This window comes from Electrona antarctica (assembly GCF_951216825.1).
Source record: "Electrona antarctica genome assembly, chromosome: 2".
Lineage (NCBI taxonomy): Eukaryota > Metazoa > Chordata > Actinopteri > Myctophiformes > Myctophidae > Electrona > Electrona antarctica.
This window is the reverse complement of record NC_136807.1, coordinates 49,364,063-49,374,062: the sequence shown is the minus strand read 5'-3', so window position 1 is coordinate 49,374,062 and position 10,000 is coordinate 49,364,063. Positions and strand designations below refer to the sequence as shown.

Below are 10,000 nucleotides of genomic sequence, written 5' to 3'. Positions count from 1 at the left end.
TAACACACATAGTTTAGACAGGAAACACTCACGTCAAAGTAGATTCACCATTTATTGCAACAAAATGGTATACAGTTAAACTTGCCGTTTAATGCATTCCGCGCTCTGGGAGATATTCTCTGAATTCTATCGAAGCAGCAGGCTAAGCAAAACATCAGAGAGCATGACAAAACCCCCCATGGGTATACAAGAACAGGCACATATCAAGACAGCTAACGAGATTAACTTGAATCATGCAAACTTGAAGCATACAACTTGGATGCATTTTAACGTTAATGCCATGAATCAGATTAGAGCCGTGTCAACATTGAATTCTAGTGTACTTATCAATGTGAAGGGGGGTAGTACACAGTATGCTGTGTTGTATGGCTCAATATGTCAGTTTTCCCCCTTGACATTCAGTAGATCCTGTGATATTTTGTGGCCAGATGTAATTTCCTGGGGTCTAGTAGGACTATAGTAAATAATAATAATAAAAAATCGCTATAAAATTGTGTAAAAAATAATACATAAAAACGCTAAAACGAAAGAAAGCAGCAAATGGAGAAAAAAAAATAACACCATTCTTTTACTTTCTCTAATAACAACCTAAAACATGAACCTTGGTTGAAAAAAACCGAATAAAGTTGTCCTTTAAGCAGGGGCTGCGTGTGGCCCACGGGCCGCGGGTTGAGTAGCACACTGTATTAGCTCAATGGTCGTGTGGTCGGCCATGGAAGCCATTGCAGCGTGCGTCACCGCCACATTCATGTTGAGCACAATGTCTTGACACGGCCTCGCTCCCTCTCTTTTGTCAGCGCTAGGTTGTGAAATGTGTGGCACAGATGTGTCATCTTACAATTAGTGATGACGATGGCCTCTCCGAACAAGAAGCAAGTAGTAGTGCTTTATAGATCCCACAGTGAATCCATATACACTCACTGTACTACAACAGGGAGCCACAAAGCCCTGGCTGTAACGATGTGTGCTATATACAAATAAATGTTCTAACATGGCTCAGCAGGCTATACATGTAGTCACAACCCTTATAGCTGTGTCTGTGGCTGCAGGACAAAGGAAATGAAGAAACGTGGCATCATAGACGTACAGATCACGTCCATCCGAGCGCCCCCACGAACAGCACTCTGCACTCGGAACACAAACCCATGCAGGCAATATACTAGACAACACTCTGAAACTCTGTGTGAGATGAATTGGCACGTCGTAGTATTATTACAGTTATATCTGTTTTAATCCATTCAGGACGGGAACCCCCTTTGGGTGTTTTGAAAGCATTGTGTCATGGCTACTTTAGCTATTGGGAAAAATAGCCGATCTACAAGCTCATACGAGCTTGTAGGTCTGCTATTTTTTGAAAAATCGTGAAAGTGTGGCACAAATCTTTGAATATATATTCTTTTGGAGCAAACGTTTTTAGCTCAAATCTTTGCTTCTGGAGGGTGGGGGGGGGGGGGGGGGGGTCCCTGGAACTACATATTTTCAGATGGGGGTCCGCAGCCAAATACAGATCATTCTGGGGGCCGTCCTTGACATGAAAATGTTTGAGAACCACTGTCAGAACAACTTTTCAGAAAACTTGTCAGGATTTAGAAGACATTTTGTTAGAATCGTCCTCGGGTCTAAATGGGTTAAACAGCTCGTTGTTTATACAGATGCAATTTAGATGCATATTTATTCACGCTGGCGTACAAATGTGTATCTACCCCCAGAACGTATACTGTAGCAGCTACAGGGACAGTCAGCAGGACATAATGATACAACAGTACAACATCTGAATAGAGCCCAGAGCCCCAGAACGTACGGTAGCAGCTACAGGGACAGTCAGCAGGACATTATGATACAACAGTACAACATCTGAATAGAGCCCAGAGCCATTGTAAATGACCTACACGTACTGTATATACTCTCCAAGCTCAACATGGTGTGAATGACTTGTACATAATGTTATTGGACATCCGGGGGAAATATGTTTTGCCTTCAACCATGTCCAAAATAGGGACACGTTTTTGGAAATTCCTTAACCCATTTTGGGCGGGAACCCCTTTTGGTGTTTTGAACATTATGTTATAATTTAGCTATTGAAAAATAGCAGATCTACAAGCTCATAGCGCGCCACCGAGTGGCGCGCTACGCGCTTGTAGGTCTGCTATTTTTGAAAAATCGTGAAAATGTGGCACAAATTTGGAATATATATATATAATATAAAATACAATAATATAATACTAATACTTTTAACTCAAATCTTTGCTTCTGAGGGGTCCCTGGAACAACATATTTTCAGATGGGGGTCGGAGGCCAATTACATACCATTTTGGGGTCCTTGATATGAAATATTGAGCACCACTGAAACATGGGTACTTCAGAAACTGGAGGATTTAGACAAGACATTTTTTTAATTTCGACGTCGGGACTAAATTCCTTAAAGCAGGCTGGAGTCACAGGAGAGAGGCGCAGTTAATGGAACCGCTCTATTTGTGCTACGAACACAATCCGTGTTCGTAGTGAATGAGATTGGTAACACACAATAGTGGCTCTCTTCTCCACGAGTCCCTCCCTGACAATTTAGTCTAAGGTAGTTTTTATTTGTTGACGGAATTCTCAATATATTTAGTCATATAGTTTTAGTCATCATAGCTTAGTTTTTATTTTTCGTTTTAGTTTGGTTTTCGTCAACGGAAATTGTAGTCCAGGGTAGTGCGATAAAAGAAATGTTGTCATAGTTTTAGTTGACGGAATAAACTGAGCTCATTTGAATGTCTGGACTGAATCGCAACTCTATTCTCCAGCTCCCCCCAGGTGAGAACAATGTAAAAGTGTACTGCCCAGCGTCTTTGTTCTCGCGCGCTGCCTTTGTCTTTGTTGCCCACCTCCGTGTCACTCTCCTCACGTGCCCGAGTGGTCGTCCACGAGACGACGTAATCTGAAGTGCACCTCCTTCAGTTCACACACCATGTCTGGCACCGGCGCGTTATGGGGATGGTTGCCATGGGCGATGTGTGCTCGCCTGCTAATAGTAGTTGCCAGGGTTACGTGCATGTGGGGCCTCCGCCTGGGGTTGTTGCCAAGGTGATTTGGTTTTGGTATATACAGTAGAATCATGATGGTCTGGCCTTGTTATGGGTTTGATGTGCTCTTATTGATTGTGCGTGTGCTATATTAAACCATTGAAATTTAAAGAATGTCTTCTAAATCCTAAAGACAGTTTTCTGAAATACCTATGTTTCTATATCAGTGGTGCTCAATATTTCATGTCAAGGACCCCAAATATTATATGTAATATGCCTCTGCCCCCCCCATCTGAAAATATGTTGTTCCAGGGACCTCCCCCAGAAGCAAAGATTTGAGTTAAAATGTTCACTCTGTAATAATATATATTCAAAGATTTGAGGCGCATTGTCACGATTTTTCAAAAATAGCAGACCTACAAGTTCATAGCGCGCCACTCGGTGGCGCGCTATGAGCTTGTAGATCTGCTATTTTTCAATAGCTAAAGCATAACATAATGCTAACACCAAAAGGGGTTCCCGACAAAATGGGTTAAACTATTTAGACCTGAGAACCGATTCTACAAAATGCCTTCTAAATTCCTCACAGTTTCTGAAAAACCTCTGTTTCTATGTCGGTGATCCTCAAATGTTTTCATGTCACGGACCCCCAAAACTATATGTAATTTGCCACCGACCCCCATCTGAAAATATGTTGTTCCAGGGACCCCCCCAGAAGCAAAGATTTGAGTTGAAAATGTTCAGTCTGAAAGAATATATATTCAGATTTGCGATATTTAAAAAAAATAGCAGATCTACAAGCTCGTAGCTATGAGCTTGTATAGGTCTTCTATTAGTCAATAGCTAAAGTATAACCTAATGCTTAAAACAACACCAAAAGGGGTTCCCGCCCAGAATGGGTTAACTCATTCTGGACGGGAACCCCTTTTGGTGTTTTAACTAAGCATTATGTTATACTTTAGCTATTTAAAAATAGCAGATCTACAAGCTCGTAGCGCGCCACCGAGTGGCGCGCTACGAGCTTGTAGATCTGCTAATTTTGAAAAATCGTGAAAATGCAGCACAAATCTTTGAATATATATTCCTTCAGAGCGAACGTTTTTTTTATTTCGACGTCAGGCCTGAATGGGTTAAGGCAGTGTGTGTGTGCTGCCCCCCCCCCCTCTCCCCCCCCCTAATTACCATTGATTGTAGGACAAATCACCCTTTCATGTGCTGCTTTCTGCCCTCTTAATCAAAGTCCGGCACTTGTCCACTATTCAGAAGTCGTACAGGAATGTGTCTCAACACAATAAGCACATACTGACACATACTGTATGTGAGCTTTCACGGGTGAATGGTCTTGTCAAATCATATCCCACCATCACCATCACCACCACCACCGCTGCCCCCGAAGGGGTCGATCTGTGCACTCTGAATGTTGCTCTGTGATATTATCTGGGAAGTCGTGGTTATCATGGCATTTGTTGCTATAGGGAAAGACAGACAGACAGACAGACAGACAGACAGACAGACAGACAGACAGACAGACAGACAGACAGACAGACAGACAGACAGACAGACAGACAGACAGACAGACGTCTGACAGACAGACAGACAATTGTTAAGGCTCATTCATAGTCTGTAATTTCGGTGGTGAGGTGACCACCGAACTACAACATGACGTCACGAGCCGCGGTGAAGAGCAAACCACCGCCACCGCTCCAGCCCTTCTCTCTGTTTTTACTCACCACCGCTCAATGTTATTTCAGCTCCGGTGGTCAGCTCACCACCGGAGCGGTGGTCACCTCACCACCGAAAATCCAGACTATGAATAGGCCATTACTAGTGCTGTATGCTTTGCCGTAAAGCCTCACTCAGACCTTTGCAGCATTGATGCATGCTTGTTGTATGAATGTTGTGAGGGTCATGGCCACCCCAATGCATTTCCAATGGAAGTCACATGGTTTGAGGACTACATTTTGGACTACAAGCTGTTGTATGGCTTTCGGCTGTGTTTCGACTGCGCCCCTCCCCCTCATACAACACAAGTGTTGTGTCAGACCATGTGACTCCCATTGGAAATGCATTGGGGCAAGCTGTGTCACACCCTTTGTATACAGCAAGCATGCATCAATCTGTTGTAAAGGTCTGAGTGAGGCCTAAGACACACATCGCCCTGGTGCACTGCATGGTACCTCCCCTTCATCCTTTCACTATTGTCTCGCGTTGCCAGACTGTTTGCCTTCTCGCAATTTTCAAATTCTTCCGTCATTTACAGTCTGGAGAACGGAAGCTCTGATCACGTGTAAAATAAATAAATAAAGCGGAAGTGAAGCCTCGATCCTCCCCCATCCTCCTGTTTTGTCTTTTTACAGTCGCGCAAATGTATCCTAATATAAATAGAAATCATTCTAAGCATATTATATAGCTTGCTGCTTAGCAGAAATGGAAATAAAAAAAATAAGCTCTAAAGATATTTTAAGCCATTTTGGGCGTTTTAACTAAGCATTATGTTATGCTTTAGCTATTGAAAAATAGCAGATCTACAAGCTCATAGCGCGCCACCGAGTGGCGCGCTATGAGCTTGTAGGTCTGCTATTTTTGAAAAATCGTAAAAATGCGGCACAATTCTTTGAATATATATTCTTTCAGAGCGAACGTTTTTTTTATTTCGACGTCAGGCCTAAATGGGTTAAAATACATTGTTGTGAATGGAAATGACAAACGGATTATTCAGGTTTCAGGAGGTGTAGTTCCAGACTCTATATACGTAGCTTTCAGAGATTGTGGAATAGTTGTCTGGCTACGCGAGACACTTTCACTAGCAAAACTGCAGCTAATTATGGGATACAGCATAACATGGGCAACTGGCGGCCCCGGGGGCCACATGCAGCCCCCCCACCTTCACTTAATGTGGCCCTGCAGGTTAATATCGGAATACTGATATATTATTGATTTCAGCTGTTACAATTCCAAACATGACCTGCTTTAATTACTTCTATATTAGTAGCTGAATGACTAGTATTGGAATTTTATTATATATTATTATTATATAGTATTTATCTTTTTATATGGTCAATGTATTTGCATTTAACCCATTTTGGACTGAGGTTGATTAAAAAAAGGCTTCAAAATCCTAATCCATATTTCTGAAAAACCCATGTTTCTATGTCAGTGGTGCTCAACCCTTTTCATGTCAAGGACCCCCAGAATTATCTCTATTGGGCCACAGACCCCCATCTCAAAATATGTAGTTCCAGGGACTACATGTGCAAAATGTAGTCCCTAAATGCATTTGAAATAAAATTAAAATTTTACTTTTCAGGATTCCAATTCAATAGGAAAGAAAAAAATATTCTGGATTTCAATTCAAATAATAGCAAAAATAGCTCATCTACAAGCTCAAAACGCGTCGCAGTGCGACGCGTTTTGAGCTTGTAGATGAGCTATTTTTGCTACGACAGAAATATGCATAATGTGCATGGCCCTCTGGAGTGAGTGTGTAAATATAGTGGCCCTCCCCATCTTACAGTAGGCTATAAGCCATTAGCCTTTCATTGTTCTCTTCTTCCTTATACAGATCCTGTGAGAGGTGGCTATTGCTGAACCTTGACTTCCAAATCACTGTCAATTATCATGTTTCTGCATTTAAACATGAAGGCTAGCAGAGTTGTCTTACATGCTGCAACAACCCCATCCTCCATCTCTCCTTCGAGATAGTATACCAGAAGCGGTGCATATATTAAGATTCATTTTAACTAGAAAAAGTGCCCTTCTGGGCACAGGTCTGTGTGTGTGTGTGTGTGTGTGTGTGTGTGTGTGTGTGTGTGTGTGTGTGTGTGTGTGTGTGTGTGTGTGTGTGTGTGTGTGTGTGTGTGTGTGTGTGTGTGTGTGTGTGTGTGTGTGTGTGTGTGTGTGTGTGTGTGTGTGTGTGTGTGACACGGCTTGGCCTGTTGTAGCGCCACCATGACGCTGATTTGAAAACGGTCAAGTGGCATTTCTTCCAAAGCCTAGGAGCCTGGGAATATGCATGCACAGTTTCACCACAGCACAAAGCGGGCTACTCCTGAAAAGTTTAGAAGCCAATCGCAGCCAATGAGGGTGGATTATGAGAAATCAAACAAACCCGTCTTGATCACATGACTATGAAGAGCATGTGTACCGATTTGCGTGAAATTTGGATAAAATCTGAAGGAGTAATATTATAAAATGTGTTTTACATATGTCGGCCTCCTGGTGGCGCTATAAAGAGCAGATGTGAAAAATTCCAGGCAAAGGTTTTTCCTTGGCCTCTAGGGAGTTTGGCATACAAAGTTATCCACAGATCCGTGCAGTTAGAGGTAAAAACACTTTTCGGCCAGTTATAGCGCCACCATGAGGCTGAGTTGAAAATGTTCATGTGGCATTTCTTCCTCGGCCTAGTGGGAATGTGCGTGCACAATTTCACGGAAATCACACGATGTGTTCATGATTTGCAGCATTTTGTTTGAAACTGAGCACTCCTGTGAACTTTGGAAGCCAATCTTAGCCAATCAGGATGGAGTCTGAGAAATCTGAAAGACCTGTTTCGTTGAATGGCTCTAGAGAGACTGTGTACCAATTTGCGTGATGTTTGGACAAAATCTGTAGGTGTACTGTCCAAAAACTTGTTTTGCACAAAGCGGCCTCCTGGTGGCGCTATAACAGGCCATTCTGGAAATTTTGGGGCAGAGGTTCATCGTTGGCATCCAGGGAGTGTGTGTGCAAAATTTGGCATCGACCGGGTTAACGGTGACGGAGATTAGCTGTTCACAGATGGAAGGACGGACGGACACACACACACACACACGGACACACGGACGGACGGACGGACGGAGTGCAAAACATACTCTCTCCCCATGCCTTCGGCCTGGTGGAGACAAAGATCCTTATAGCAATGGGGTGTTTTTTTTATTCATAATGTTTAATTTGACCGAGAATATATCACTCTTTCCAGCTGTTACATCCACAGAACATGAACATTTGATTGTCAATGTTGCATTTGTTAGCTCTGGGCTGATGCTTGCTTACAGTTCCAGTTTGGTCCCAACAGGGTCATTATTAAATAATGTAACTCCTGTAAAAAAAAAGAAATGCCAGTGCTACTGATACAGTATAAGTGGAATGCTACTAAAATAAATAATTACATATCCTGATGAAATTGCTTGAAATAGAGATATTTTTTTAAATATATATTAGAAGTACCAGGCTCCACCGAGACATGATTTCATCCATCAAAAGCATTCGTTTATGTCCCTGGTTTTATGATGGCGGTCATACAGTACTCACTCGGGGAAGAGAATTAAATGCCCTTGTAAGACAAACATCTTTTGAAGCCCAGATTATTATTATTCTTTTTTTTGTTTGCTTGTTGTTGCCAGAGCAATGATTGGTCCGCAGGGCTGTAGTGCTCTCAAATCAGCTAATGGAGCTTTTGATCCAACTGTATAATCTATTCAGGGCGGGAACCCCTCTTGGTGTTTTATAAGAATCATGTTATATTGTTAGCTATTGAAAAATAGCAGTTCTACAAGCTCGTAGCGCGGCACTCGGTGCCGCGCTACGAGCTTGTAGATCTGCTATTTTTTGAAAAATCGTGAAAATGTAACCGTAAATCTTTGAATATATATATTCTTTAACAGTGAACGTTTTTTTTTACTCAAACCTTTGCTTCTGGCGGGGGGGGGGGGGGGGGGTCCCTGGAACAACATATTTTCAGATACATATAATTCTGGGGATCCTTTGTCATTAGATAGTTTGAGAACCACTCGCATATAGAAAACATGAGGTTTTTCAGAAAACTGTCAGGGTTTAGAAGGCTTTAGGAGAATCGTCCTCGGGTCAAAATGGGATAAACATGTCAACTTGGCCTTGGCCCCAGTATCATAAGTCCCTCTGGTCTTTGTGTAGAAAACAGACTGTGTGAAGCCTCAGGGCTATAGAGCCCCCCCCCCCCCTCCCCCTCCCCCACCTCCGCCGAGTCAGGGTTATCGCATTGACAACGCGCCACTTCACCATGCATGGATCTGGTTCCATTAGCCAGCATTGGCCCCGGTTATTGCGTTTATGAAATACTGTATAGGCTCTCTCTCTCTCTCTCTCTCTCTCTCTCTCTCTCTCTCTCTCTCTCTCTCTCTCTCTCTCTGTGTCCCTCTGTCCTCATCCTTCTCTTTCTTTTCAGGAGAAGAAAGAAAAAAGAAAAATCTGTATTCCAATAGATCCAATGTAGTTATTATTATTATACGGTCACTCACAAGCTCCCGTTAACACCCCACTCGCCCAGGACGAAGTTCACCGTTTTTTCTATTATAGTAACACCCTACATCGCCCAGGACGAAGTTTTATCCAAAAAGACGAAGTTCATTGATATGAAAACCGATCGCATCGCTCTACAGCCTGGGAGCGCCTGTTGCGCAATACTCGATGTTGCGTAACAGTGGGACGTCATCGAAAATGCCCCCACCCCCCCTGTTTAGCCGACGAGAACGAAAATCTTAAAACGTTAATAACTCGCGATCTAAATCATCCCGTCCAATTCTAAGAAAAGATCATGTGTTGGACGGCCCACCGCGGTCCCGTCGCTAGTCGCGGTAGATTTAATCTTACCTCCCGTTGTGATGGTAAATGGTGCATTTATATAGCGCCTTTATCCAAGGCGCTTTACATAGATTGTGCATCAATTCACCCATTCACACACACATTCATACACCGATGGCGGAAGAAACCATGCAAGGCACTAGCCAGCACATCAGGAGCAATTTGGGGTTCAGTGTCTTGCTCAAGGACACTTCGACACTAACTCTGGGGGAGCCCGGGTTCGAACAGGCAACCTTGCGGTTACCATCCAGCCACTCTACCCCTGAGCCACCGCCGCCCTGCTACATCCACATCCGGGATAACATCCGGTCCGTCTGTAAAAGTGCTCCGCTGCTATAAATCGCTTGGGCGCTATGATTTAATGGATTAAATAACCCCGGGCAATCGGAGTGTTAATA

General features: G+C 43.1%; 1 protein-coding gene across 1 annotated transcript in view; it reads left to right on the top strand.

Moving 5' to 3' along the window:
- Positions 1-10,000, top strand: part of celsr3 (cadherin, EGF LAG seven-pass G-type receptor 3) — a gene marked incomplete at its 5' end in the record, with an annotated part of 178,442 nt that overhangs the window by 62,886 nt on the left and 105,556 nt on the right.